General features: G+C 40.0%; 1 protein-coding gene across 2 annotated transcripts in view; it reads left to right on the forward strand.

Moving 5' to 3' along the window:
* The window catches only part of RHOA (ras homolog family member A), a 56,999-nt gene that overhangs the window by 422 nt on the left and 42,194 nt on the right, over window positions 1-14,383 (forward strand). Inside the window, exon 2 of one of the 2 annotated variants that reach the window (XM_045778872.2) lies at window positions 4,136-4,213. The exons of the other annotated variant lie outside the window; for it this stretch is intronic. The gene's annotated coding sequence lies outside the window, so the exon portion shown is untranslated. The remainder of the gene's footprint in view (window positions 1-4,135; window positions 4,214-14,383) is intronic. 2 annotated transcript variants of the gene reach the window in all.

Below are 14,383 nucleotides of genomic sequence, written 5' to 3' on the forward strand. Positions count from 1 at the left end.
CCGCCCGGCCAGGCCTGGTGGAGCCCAAGCCGCCCGCCCGCGGTCCCCGGCTCTTCCTCTCTCACGGCTGTGCCGGGCAGGGCGGGGGCTTCGAGCCGGGCCCGGGCACCGCGCCGTGCAGCCGGCCCCGGCGAAGCGCGCGTGGCTGTCGGGGAGTTGAAATGGGAAAGAAAAACTCTTTACAACTCCATCTTGGCTTTTACATTGAATATGAAACATGAATCACCGTTTTATACAGGGTGAAGTCCAGTTATGTTTTGGGTAGATTTTCTTTTTAAATGCAGTATTCTCGGAGATTGTGTAAGTAAAGTACTGTTGAAATCTTATGGCTTAGGATTCTTGGGTATTGAAAAGGGAATTTTCCAGTTGAAAACATTTTTTTCATGATTTAAACTGTGTTGCATCGAAATAGAGTATTAATTTGCAATTTTGCTTAGTTTAAGTTACTGCCTTGATAGGAATCATCTAAACAGCTGTCCTTCGTTACCGATTGAACCCAGTTACAACCCGTCTTTATTAAATAGCACTGTTTGCACTCCGATTTGGTCAAAAGAATGTTTAGTAGTTTATGGTGGAAAATTGGCATCCTTTTTGCCTGAGTTGGTTTCACTTGTGTTTTTTAATGGTCCTGATTTAAAATTTTTACCAGTATTGGTGACTTGTTTCCTTCTTTTTGTGTTATTTTTAAGTTTGTGTTTGAAGTCAATGTTTCTTGCAGGTGTGCGGTCAGATTATAGTCCTCCCTGCCAGATTTGAAGGGAAAAAATACTTTTAAAAAATTCTTAAAAATGTTAAATTTGGTGAGAATTTTTCAGTCACTTAGTGTCAGATACCCAAATGTGTAACATGTATATACCATTGCATGATTGTCTCTTTAGGTATGGCTAAGTTGGTAGAGATACTGGTACGAGCATTGGGCACAAGTGACATTGCTTGGCCTGAAAATACAAGACTAATTCTTAATTGTGAAGGGTAACTTACTTAAAGATCTCTTGATAAGTTGTCCGGAGAGTAGTTCCATCTACTTTTGTAGAGCAGTGGTGGCTCTTGAGGAACCCAACAAAATAGAAGAAAACTTGCTTTGTAAGTCAGAGTCTACTCCTAGAGTTATGGCTTCTGTTCTCATAAAAATCTGTACTAGATGGAAGAAGAGAATAGGAATCCACCAGCTTTTTTGTAGATTCAGGATTTTAGACCCAAAAGGAATCTTCAGGACTTAATATGGTTCAACCCCATTTGTAGGTGAGGAAACTGAGTCCCAGAGACTTATGTAAATTTCCTAAGGTTATTTGTCTAGTCAGGTGCAGGCCTGAACCATTTTCTCTTACTGTATTCTCCTTGTGCTCTCAAACAGCTTGCTTAGAGTTAGGTAAAATTCGGAACGTAACTTATTTCCAGTGTTTTTTTTTTCCTTTTATGTGTTACTGATTTTATATATGTTGTGAGAATCTGAAAAATTCATTTTCTAAACAAATTTCAGTTCTTTAGCTTCACAACATTAGCCTCCCTGAAACTGGATGGTCCTGCAGAAGTTGATTGAAATACATAAATAAATATACAGGGTCCTTGGTTGGCCTAGTTTTAGCTTTAGGTGTTTGGGTTCTTTTTTTTTTCTATCGTAAGATTTATTTATCCATTAGAGAGAGAGAGAGAGCACGCGCACATGCGTGTGTGAGTGTGGGGAGGGGTTGAGGGAGAGGGAGAGAGAAACCATAGCAGACTCCTCCCTGAGCTCGGGCCAACTCCGGGCCCAGTCCCACGACCCCAAGATCATGATCTGAGCCAAAACAGAGAGTCAGATGCTTAACTGACTGCACCAGCTGGGGCCCCTGGGTGTTTGGGTCTTCTTGGGGGAAGAACTTCTTCCAAAGGGAGGCCCAGACTCCCCTGTTCCAATTCCAACTTAATTAGGTCAGGCCAAGATGTTACCATGTGACTGAGGGCTCTTTTGCCTATTGATTTGAGGTGAAATGGAGAGAAACTGCGCATATCAAGTACATAGTTCCCTGTGTATATGTGTGTGGTGGTAGTAGAGTGTTCTCGTCGTCCTGATTCTTACTAGGAGAGTGAAAACAGGTAGATCTTGAGGTGTTTCCTGTCCATGGAGTAGAGTTCAAGCAGTGACAGGAGGAGGAGTTGCTACTTTGGGACTTAGTTGTCCTAGAGCTGAGAGATTTATGTTAACTCTGTCAGAAGAAAGACTGATACTTCAACTTCGAAAAGAACTAATTTGGGCTTGCTGAGCTTCTATAGACAGCACTTTGGGTTTAATTGCACTAGTGATAATGATAAATGGTACATAATCACTGAATTTTAATCACATACATTTGTACTTGTAAAAGGTACCTGAAAGTTATTTTACCTTCCCTTACCTCTTAAGTTTATCCCTTTATCCCTGGCCAGTGGAACCTAGTTTGCCTGCACCTTCACTTTAAATGTAACTAAATTTTAAACGTGTTAACGTGCTCTTTGGGGATATGCTCACTGCTAAGTACTTAGGAGATTAATAAATTAAAATTTCCAAGACAGTTTAAAGTTAGTAATTACTGTAAAATTCCAATTTCAAGTGTTTCTATTTCAAATGACTCATTTTTAATCTGTGGTGCTGTAGTATTAAGTGAAGGCCTTGTATACTCATAATTATGGTAGTCATGTGACAGAAAATCAGATAGGCATTGAAGCTGCTCATTCTGGGTGTTGGTCTGAATTTATTGGTGCTTCCTCCAGATGATCCTGGTTAACATTTTGTAGTTAATAATGATCAAAATATGAGATACACTCTGTTACATTGCAGCCAGTTTGCAGTTTGTCCCAAATTGAGCTTTTTTTTTTTTTAAATGAAGAGCGTGGATAAAGTAAATATGTTTAAGCATGTTTATACTAGTATCTTACTATTCAGGTGAAGGGAAAGAGGAGAACATAAGCAACTGAACTGTTTGGAGTGGAGTAAAGGGAGAAGTGGAAGGTAAAATGAGAGAGGTGGGTAGGGACCGGATCATGTAGGGCCTTTAGGAAATGGGAAGTCCTTTGGGTTTGTTCTGAAATGAGAAATCATTAGATTTTTTTTTTAAAGATTTTATTTATTTGCAAGAGAGCACACAAACATGGGGAGCGGCAGAGAGAGGGCGAAGCAGGCTCCTCGCTGAGCAGAGAGCCCGACGTGATGCGGGGCTTGATCCCAGAACTTGAACCCAGGACCCTGGGATCATGACCTGAGCTGAAGGCAGATGTTTAATTGACTGAGCCACCCAGACACCCCTTATTAGATGTTTGTTAGCAGGAGAATGATACGATCTGATATTAAATAACTAGAATCACTCCCCAAGAGTAGGAGTAGATCTGAATCCATTCTGACTTCAAATAGTAAACTAATATATATATATATATTTATTTAATATTTAATCTATCAGAGAAAGAGCACAAGCAGGGGGAGGGGCAGGCAGAGGGAGAAGCAGACTCCCTGTTGAGCAAGGGGCCTGATGTAGGACTTGATCCCTGGATGCTGTGATCATGACCTGAGCCCAAGGCAGATGCTTAACCTGACTGTGTCCCAAGTAGTAAGCTAATATTGATCATTTCTGACAAAAATATCAGAAAGATTTCCTAATATTTTCCTTGACCTAAGGACTTCACCCTGATTTTTTGAAGCCATTGATTTTCTGACAGTTGCCTTTCAGCCTGTAATTTCTCTGTAATGCCATATTAAGAAGAATGTGTAATTAGATAAAGCAAGTTATTCAAATGTTCATGGTAGTCTAGGTGGTAGGATTAGAGGTGTTCATGGTAAGATTCTTTTAACTTTGCTATGTGTTTGAAAATCTTTATAATGTTGGAAAATTAATTTGCAAAGGATTCATTTGCTTTTGATTTTTGCTTTTAAAAGGGCAGTATTATAATATTCACGAGATAATGTTGATTGTGAGCATTTTATTAACTGAAGGAGGTTAAGACTTGTATAAATGTGATTAATTTGGTGGTATATCAATCAAAGATTAAATTCTACACTTTTTCGCTCTCCTGGATTCTAAATTACTTAACGGAACTTTGGGCAAGCCTGTTTACATCCTGTGTTTTGTTTTGTTTTTTCCTTGTAAAATGAATGGACATAATTCCTGATATTTTTATATTTTTATAGTGCCTTTCATTTGAGAAGTTCAAGGCACTTGTAGAACTTCTGCCACACAGGCCGTGGGTCTTGCAGCACATTCGTAAGGTATGTAAGTAGAAACCTCTTTTACTCCCCTTTTCCCATGGAAGACAGATTATTGTATATTAACGTTAAGTTCTAGGGAAATGTGAGTGCATTATTGTTAATGAGTCTCTTCACCAATCTTGAATTCTTTATCTTATTCCATACCAAGCTCTCTGGTCTTATTTTCTTATGTCTCCATAAGGTACTCTTCTAATTTCCCTTTTTACTTCTAAGTGATCTTCCTTTCCTTTCCTTTCCTTTCCTTTCCTTTCCTTTCCTTTCCTTTCCTTTCCTTTCCTTTCCTTTCCTTTCTTGATGGGGGGGGGGAGGAGCAGAGGGAGAGAGAACACCCCAAGCAGGCTCCATGCCCAACACAGAGCCTGACACGAGTTTTGATCCCACAACCCCAAGATGATAACCTGAGACAATGACCTGAGCTGAAACCAGGAGTCAGACGCTCAACCAATTGAGCCACCCAGGCACCCTAAGATATTTCCTTTTTTCTTATTTTATTGAAAGATTTTATTTATTTGTCAGTGAGAGAGAGAGCACAAGCATGAGGAGAAATAGGCTTACTGCTGAGCAAGGAGCCCAATGCGGGACTTGATCCCAGGACTGGAGTCATGACCTGAGCTAAGGGAGATGCTTAACCAACTAAGCCACCCAGGCCTCCCAAGATATTTCTTTTTTAGAGGAGGATATATTTCCTAAGGAGATGGACTGGACTCCCTGTGTTACACACATATTCTTTTACTTCTGGGCCATTCCCATCTTACTCCTTCTGTTTTTCATCTTTAAGCTTTCATTTTTTCAATAGTTTGGTTGTAATATAGTTTATCCAGAGCTTGTGCTTTGGGTATATCAAATTATCAATAGCAAATGAGCCAGTTAGAGAAAGAAGATCAGAGGACAGTCTTTCCTCTTACCAGAGGGGGTCAGAGACATATTGGCTTAGGTGGGAGCAATATTAACAGCTGGTGTAATAGCCTGTCCAGGAGTTGTTTAAATATTTAAACTAATTACAAATAAAGGAAATGGAAGTATCTTAATTGATACCATGATAAATATCTTGGTCTAGTACTTTTTAATCACCTTTCCTAGTTCTCTTTGGGTCTGAGGGAACTCTGTATATGGAGAAGTGAGCTGTGAAGAGGATGAATATTTTTTGGTGAGATGGGCTACCTGGCAGTGAAGGCATATAATGGTAGTGGTTTTGGTTGGCTTTGAACTCCTCCATGTCATGGTAGAAAGAATGGCCAAGCTAGGTTGTGGTTTTGTCATTAATTCATTGAACAAGTAGTTACTGAATAGCTACTGTATGTCAGATGCTGTTCTGGGACAATGTGAAGAAAAAGGTCCTTGCTTTCCAGGTGTCTGGCTGGCTCAGTTGGTAGAGTGTGCTACTCTTGATCTTGGGCTCTCTTGATCTTGGGGTCATGAAATCACGCCCCACTTTGGGCATAGGGCTTACTTAAGAAAATAAACTGTAAGTCTCACATTAAAAAAAAAAAAAAAAGGGGGCACCTGGGTGGCACAGCGGTTAAGCATCTGCCTTCGGCTCAGGGCGTGATCCCGGCGTTATGGGATCGAGCCCCACATCAGGCTCCTCTGCTATGAGCCTGCTTCTTCCTCTCCCACTCCCCCTGCTTGTGTTCCCTCTCTCGCTGGCTGTCTCTATCTCTGTCGAATAAATAAATAAAATCTTTAAAAAAAAAAAAAAGAAAAGAAAAAAGAAAAGGTCCCTACCCTTAAGAAGTTGTTCGTTTTAGGATATCTTCATTCCTAAAAATATGAACAGTTGGTTTGGAACTAAAAAGTTTGTTGATTTTGAATCTTACCTACTTTTCTCAATATTGTTGACAAGAAAGTAGAAAGCACATCAGGTGTTAATAATCACAAAAATATTAATAGTCCTGCTTTCAGAGTTACTGTTATAGTAGGGAAGTCTGATGATAGGTAAGGGATGGGCTTGCCTTTTTTTAGGGAACAGCAAAAAAACTTGAATGGTTGGAACCTAAAGAACAAGTGGGAAGAGAGGAAGAAATAAAGTCTTAACAGGTAGGCAGGGGCCAGATGTTGTAGGAACTGGGAATTCAGAGTTTATTCAGATTGTGTTGGAAAGCTATTAAAGGGTTTTTATAATGGGAGTAGTGTGATCTGATTTATTTATATTTTTAGCTCGTGTATGGAGAATAAACTGTAGGGTGGCAAAAATGGAAGCAGGGAGCTCTGGTGGAAGCTATTTATTTATTAGAGAGAGAGAGTGCGTGCTCTCACGCACAGTTGGATGGGAGAGGGAGAGAGAATCTCAAGCAGACTTTGTACTGAGCGTGGAGCCTGATGCGGGGTCCATCTCACGACCCTGAGATCATGACCTGAGGTGAAACCAAGAGTCAGATGCTTAACTGTGCTACCCAGGCACCCCTATTGGAGGCTCTTTAAATCTAGTGACAGATGATAGTAGCTTGGACAAGAATGGTAACATGGAAGTGAAGGGATTCACAGTATATTGTAAAGGAGTGCTCATAGGTTTTGCTCATAAATTGAAAGATGTGGCTTCCTGAATCTCTGATCCGTGGCAAGATAGGAAGACAACTAGCCCAGCGCCCCTTCTCCTTTAAGTACTTTGAGTAATGCATTAGAGTGGTTTGATTGATGGCCTCCCCTGTAAGAGGGGAGACTATGTTTCAAAGTTGTTTTCTCAATTGTGTATTTCTACATTATTGTATGTAAAAACAAAACAAAAGGAAGGAAGGTTATGCTTATCAGATTCTTTACCAAAAATGCTGATGGCCCTGTAATTACAAAGAAGTTCTGCCATAGAAGAGGTGTGTGTGTACATATTGGCGTAGAAGAGGTGTGTGTGTACATATATACACACACACACACATAGATATTTTAACCAGATTATTTGTTTATTTAAGATTTTATTTATTTATTTGACAGAGACAGTGAGAGAGGGAACACAAGCGGGGGGGAGGGGGCAGGGAGGGAGAAGCAGGCTTCCGGCTGAGTAGGGTGCCCAATGCCGGGCTCGATCCCAGGACCCTGGGATCATGACCTGAGCCGAAGGCAGACGCTTAACAACTGAACCACCCAGGCACCCCAAACCAGATCATTTCTGTGAGCCTTGGGACCTGTTTATAAAATGAAGATTACATTCATTTTATAGGAGTTTTGTGGAATTTTTTTTTTTTTTTAAGTAGGCTCCACACCCAGCGTGGAGCCCAATGCAGGGCTTGAACTCAAGACCCTAGGATTAAGACCTGAGCTGAGATCAAGAGTCAGACGCTTGACTGACAGACCCATCCAGGTGCCCCCATTTTATAGGAATTTTAGATGAAATAATAATGAAGAGCACAATGCTCAGTGCATACTAGTTTTCTCCCTTGGTGGAAATACTTGTTCTGACTCTAATAGATTCTTCAAGGATATTTTGCTTTCAGGTTATTAGTGGATTGTATTTATATAGTGACCATTTGCTTTCAGAGTGACAGGGATTTTATTGGTAGAAAGCAAAAAGTTATGTGAATTTCTTTACTGCCACCTGACTGAATCAGGAGAAGCACATGTTTGGTGTTTGCATTTTCTTGTCTTTTGGTTAACTGTAGGAGTTAGTATGTTGGCACTTAGGTCCTAGGATTTTGCCATCATTTTTATAAATGTTGCTTGACATTATAAATAATAGTTTGATAACATGAGACTATAAATCACAAATTGTCTTGATTCATTCTTGGGTTGTAGTAAGGATTCTGCCTTTATTTAATTCTGGGGTCATTTAGTTCCACTCTTTAGCGGTAGAGATGGCACCCTCCAACAGGTGGACAGAAAAGTAGATGGTGGGGTGAAGATTTTTTTCTGCTGAGACTACCTTTTATAAGTAAAGGATTCTTGGACAATTTCTAACCCGTGCTAACTCGTACACACTTGTGTGTTGAGCTGCGGCTTAAGAGGGTTCAATCATGAAGCCATTTATTTATCATGTACCTGCTATGTGCACACTTCATTTATCTTTTAGGCTTATTCTTTAGAAGTTAGATTTTTCATTAATTAAGTTTTCCAATTTTAGTAATGCTGCATCCTGGCCATAGTCACTAAAAGTATTTTTTTTCAAGTTTTATTTATTTAAGTAATCTCTACGTCCATCATGGGGCTCATATTTATGACCCTGAGATCAAGAGTCACATGCTTTTCCAACTGAGCCAGCCAGGTGTACCTAAAACAAATTTCTAAAACGTATGGGAAAATGTTTTTTTGGTGTTTTGTTTTGTTTTTAAGATTTATTTATTTGACAGAGAGCACAAGAACACAAGCAGGGGTAGCAGGAGAAGGAGAAGCAGGGTCCCCACTGAGCAGGGACCCTGATGTGGGGCTCAGTTGCAGGACCATGAGATCATGACTTGAGCCTAAAGCAGTCACTTAACCAGTTGAGCCACCCAGGCGCCCAGCTCGTAGCTATTTTAAAACACAGAGATTTAATTCTGTTACTTTCAAAAATTGTTTAGACTTTAAGCATATGGTTGAGAATTCTACTTTTGTTTTTATATATATTTTTACCTTTTTCTCATTGTGTCCAAGTCTCTCTGGTGCAGAGCAGTTGGTCACTTAATGTCTCTCTCATGAATCCATAGAGCAAATGCTATGTCACTTTTCTGGTGTACTTTTATGTAACTGTGTTTTTCGGTATTTAGGTTTTGAGAGCCTAAGGAAGTATATTTAAGGTGGATATTTAATACTGTAGCTATACAGTTTTTGCCAGGAGATAATTTTATTACATAATTTGGCAGTTTTGTTGGAAATACTGCATTTAATTTTTTGTGGAAAAGTTCTTTTCTGGATGAAGTCTCTTTAGCTTTTCTAGTTACTTGGAAGGAAATTCCTGTTTATCTCTTGAAGGTCTTAAGTTCAGAAAAGGAAGGCAGTAGAATATGTTGGGTAAGAACATGGGTCTGGAGAGATGCTGTGACAGTTAAGTACTAGTTCTTAACACTTTTTTTTTTTTTAAAGTAAACTCTGCCCCCAGCATGGGGCTCGAACTCATAACCCTGAGATCAAGAGTCACATACTCTACCAGCTGAACCAGCCAGGTTCCCCTAGTTCTTACACTTTACGACTCTGGACAGTAATATGACCCCTTTGAAGCTCAGTTTCCTCTTCTGTAGAGGTGTGTATCTATATATCTTAGTATGTATATAGGGTTAGTATCGGAGTGCTATGAGAGTTCAGTGAGAGAGAAGCACTTAGCTCCAGTGCCAGATGTGCAGCCCTTTAACTTTCACTATTCAGGCCACGGTTTGTAGTACTTCCAATAATCACACTAATTGAACGTGGAAGAAATTGTTATTTTAAGTGTTTTGTTTGGTTGGTTGGTTTTTTTGTTTTTTTGTTTTGTTTTGTTTTGTTTTAATATTCTGCACCCAGTGTGGGGCTTGAACTCACAACCCCGAGATCAGGAGTTGCATGCTTTATTGACTGAGCCAGCAAGGCACCCCAATGTGGAAGAGATTTTTGGGGGGAGGAAAGGGGGGGATAGCATCCTAAGATGTAATTCTTAGGGAAATACAGCAGGGCTCTTATGCTTGGGAACAGTAGCTCCCAAACTCGGTATATCCCAAACTTGGGATCCAAGTCTCAAAATTGGAGTCAGTTTGGGAGGGTTTTTTTGTTTCTGTTTTTTGTGGGGTTTTTTTGTTTTTTGTTTTTTTTTCCTAATCACCTTTGTTTAGATATAAATTTACACATAGTAAAATGCATCTATTTAAGAGACAAGTTTTGGTACATACGTACACGTGTAATTGCCACCCAATCAATATACAAAAGATTTCTTTGAAAGCTTTAAAGTTTTTGTTTTTGTTTTTTTAAATAAATATACTTTAAAATTTTATTTTTAAGTAATCTCTACATCCTGAGTGGGGCTTGAACACACAACTCCGAGGTCGAGAGTTGCACGCTCTACCAACTGAGCCAGCCAAGTGCCCAAAGTTTTCTTTTTTAAGTAGGCTCCACACCCAGCATGGGGCCCAGTACCAGGCTTGAACATGGACTTGAACTCACAGACCCTGAGATCAAGACCTGAGCTGAAATCCATAGTTAGCTGCTTATATTATGTGTATTTTACCGCAATAAAAAAAGAGAAGGGGTGTCTGGGTAGTTCAATCAGTTAAGCAGCTCACTCTTAGTTTCCTCTCAGGTCATAATCTCAGGGTCATGTAGGGGCCCGGACTCAGCGCAGAGTCTGCTTGTCCCTCTCCATCTGCTCCTCCCCCTGCTCGTGCTTTCTCTCTCTCTCTCAAATAAATAAATAAAATCTTAAAGAAAGAAAAAAGTTTATAATAAAAGATGGGGGTGCCTGGCTGGCTCAGTTGGTAGAGCAGGTGATTTTTGATCTTGGGGTTGTGAATTCAAGCTCCACGTTGGGGGTGGAGTTTACTTTAAAAAAAAAAAATGTGTATTCTTATCCCAGAGCATAGTCCTCTCTCATTGTATTGCTTCCTTTGGGGCTTTAAAAAGATTTTATTGGGGCACCTGGCTGGGTTAGTTGGAACATTCAACTCTTTTTTTTTTTTTTTCTTTAAGGATTTTACTTATTTATTTGACAGAGAGAGACAGCCAGCGAGAGAGGGAACACAAGCAGGGGGAGTGGGAGAGGAAGAAGCAGGCTCATAGAGGAGGAGCCTGATGTGGGGCTTGATCCCATAACGCTGGGATCATGCCCTGAGCTGAAGGCAGACGCTTAACTGCTGTGCCACCCAGGCGCCCCATGAACATTCAACTCTTGATCTTGGGGTTGTGAGCTTGAGCCCCACGTGTAGAGATTACCTTTTTTTTTTTTTTTTAAGATTTTTATTTATTTTAGAGAAAGGGAGAGAGAGAGAAGGAGCAGTGGGGAGGGGCAGAGGGAGAGAGAGAGAAGCTGACTGCCTGCTGAGCAGGAATTCCCAGTGTGGGGCTAGATCCAAAGGCAGATGCTAAACTGAGCCACCCACATGCCCCAAGATTACTTTTAAAAATAAAAAAAATTTTTTTAATTTTTAATTTTTTAATTATTATTTTTTAATTTTTAATTTTTTAATTGTTTTAATTGTTTTAATTTTTAAATTTTATTTATTTGAGAGAGAGAGCAAGAGAGAGGTGTGAAAGATCACACAAGCATGGGGAGAGGGAGAAGGCGGCTCCCTGCTAAGCTGGGAGCCGGACTTGGGGATCAGTCCCAGGACCCTGAGCTTGAAAGCAGATGCTTAACTGACTGAGCCACCCAGGCACCCCTTGATTTTTTTTTTTTTTTTTAAGATTTTTTAAATTTATTTGACAGAGAGGGGAGTGAGTGAGAGTGAAGGAGAGCACAAGCAGGGGGAGTGGCAGGCAGAGGGAGAAGCAGACTCCCTGCCCATCAAGGAGCCTGATGGGGGACTTGATTCCAGGACCCTGGGATCATGACCTGAGCTGAAGGCAGATGCTTAACCGACCCAGGTGCCCCTAAAAAAATTTTTTTTTATTATATTAGAGCAGGGAAGTTGATGAAGCATGTGTATGAAACAGTGCAAAAGGGGTATGCATGAAAAGTAAGCCTTTCTCCCATTTTAGGCTCCCAAAGTCCTCCTTTAGAGAAAACCTTGTAACTGTTTCCTGTGTATCCTTCTAGAGATACTGTGTCTATATGTTACATATTTTTCCTTTTTTTAGATACATACTGTTGCACATCACAGTGTTAAGGATGTTATTCTTTCTCCGTAACAGTAGGTCTGGGTGATTATACGGCAAGATATTTAATAGCATACACTGTGGAAAATAGTTTGGCAGTTCCTCATATAGTTTATATTATAGAGAGTTAATTTGGAACCCAGCAATTCCATTCCTAGATCTATACTCAGAAGAATTGAAAACAGGTACTCAGACAAATGCTTGCGTATAAATGTTCATAGCATCACTATTCATATAGCCAAAAGGTGGAAACAATCCAAATGTCCACCAGCAGATGAGTGGATAAATAAATGTGGTTATGTACATAGAATAGAATATTATTCAGCTGTTTAAAAAGATGAAGTCCCTGCTACAAAAGGGATGAACTTTAAAAGTGTTGTGCTAGGGGCTTCTGGGTGGCTCAGTCCGTTAAGTGTCTGCCTTAGGCTGAGGTCTGATCCCGGGGTCCTGGGATTGAGCCCCTCTTAGAGCTCCCTGCTCAGTGCGGAGCCTGCTTCTCCCTCTCCCCCTGCCTGCTGCTCTCCCTGCTTGTGTGCTCTCTCACTGTGTCAAATAAATAAGTAAAATCTTAAAAAAAATTTTTTAAAAAGTGTTATGCTAAATGAAAGAAGCCAAACACAGAAGGTCACAGGTCACATATTGTATGATTTCATGTATATGAAATATCTAGAATAGTAAATCTATAGAGACACAAAGCAAATTTGGTGGTCGCCAGGTGCTAGGAGAGGGGAAACTGAAGACCAACTGCTTAATAGGTATGGGGCTTTCTTTTGTGGTAATGAAACTATTTTGGAACTAGATAGACTTGGTTGTTGTGCAACATTGTGAATGTGCTAAATATCACTGAACTGTACACTTTAAAAGAGTGAACTTTATATTATGTATATTTAACCTTAATTAAAAAAAAAGATTTTTAAATAGATTGAGGCCTCATCCTGAAGAGTTTTCATCTGCTAATTGTGGAGCCTTGAGAGGAATAGAGATGTTTGTGCCAGAATGCAGGGTTTCTGGCTGTGTATTGTCATTGCTGAAACACCTAGGCAGCTCACTGGAGCTACCTCCTGGTTTATTCTTCTCTGTATGGCAGTTCTCCTGACAAGCATTGTCTTGTGGGCAATGTAAGTGGAGAATTAGGCTGCACAAAGTCAAGTCCTGATTCTGCCCATCCATTTAAAGTTAACCCTGGAATATTTACATTTTGAAGTAAATGATAAGATGTGCTTAACGTAGGACGCCAGAAGGAAGTGTTTCTTTCCTCTAGCCCCAAAGAAGAATTTAAACCTGGGGTTGTTCTCGTTTGGCCTTATATTACAGGCTTTGTGGGCTTCTCCTCTGCTTGCCTTTATGTGTTTTAGGCCTGGTGCTCTTCGTATCTAAGGGCCCTTGAACTGACATCGACCCTTGACAGCTGCTTGATCAAGATGGCAAAATAACGACAATACCAGGCTCAAGGGCATTATGAACAAATGGACAGATGGTTTGAGCCTTTTTGCTAGAGGTCTCCTATGTTGTCTGCAGATAAAATAAATGGCTTTCCATTTTCAATTTAATTTCCCAGTGTTTAATGGTGTTTTCTGTGTGCCAGGCACAGACCCGCTGTGGGTGAACCTGGAGTTGATAGGACAGGTTTCTGCTCACTGCTCTGAAACAGTTTCAATGTAGTGATTTTCTTTGACTTAATGAAGTACTGTGTATTCTATTCATTTTACATGTGTACTCTAACAAAGGACAAAAGCAGTAGAATGGAAGGTATTAGAGAAGGGAGTGCCTGTGAAAATCTACACTTTAAACCAGGTTTATTGTTTGAACAAAAATTTAGGTCTAATTTGGTTGTTACTTTTAGGACTGAGTGGAGAAAAGGCTGTGTTTTGACCGTTATTTTCAGTTTCATAATTCTAATAGCTTTGCTTCCAGAGAATGCATTGTAGGGCGTCTTTTAAGTTTTTATGGGATTCATGTGTGTTTAGGTACAGTATGGCTCTTGTGGGAAAATTGAGATCTTAAACCACTGAAATAGTATCATTGTGTTCTAAATAACTGAAGCTTGCTTTCTTAAACTTTAAATTTTGTTTTGTTTCTGTAGTGGATGTCTTTTTCCTGTCTTGCAGTATCTGAGACTTAAGCTTCCCTGTGTAATAATTGAGGTCTTTCCTCCTAAGGGAAAGAGTTTTTGAGTTCTATCCGTGGAGTATGTTGGCGTGCTTTAGGACTGGCCAGAATGGCACTTCTCTTGCTCCCCATTTTATATTTCTGAGCCTGATTTACAGGGTTTTCTGTCTCCTGTGTCTTGTCATAGGCTGCACCTCTTTCTCACCCAAGCATGGATTTTTCTAACTGCTGTGAATTCAGCTACTGGCCAGTTAGACTTACAGAGTTTATAAAATAAGAGCAAATGAGTTGATAGGGAGGATCTGAGTTTTAACACTCCTGTTACAGATAACTTAAGTTTCTGATTTATATGAGGGGTTTCCCTAATTCTGTGAGGGCAGA

The sequence above is a fragment of the Ursus americanus genome, chromosome 14 (genome assembly GCF_024610735.1).
Source record: "Ursus americanus isolate L20-20 chromosome 14, mUrsAme1.1.p, whole genome shotgun sequence".
NCBI lineage: Eukaryota > Metazoa > Chordata > Mammalia > Carnivora > Ursidae > Ursus > Ursus americanus.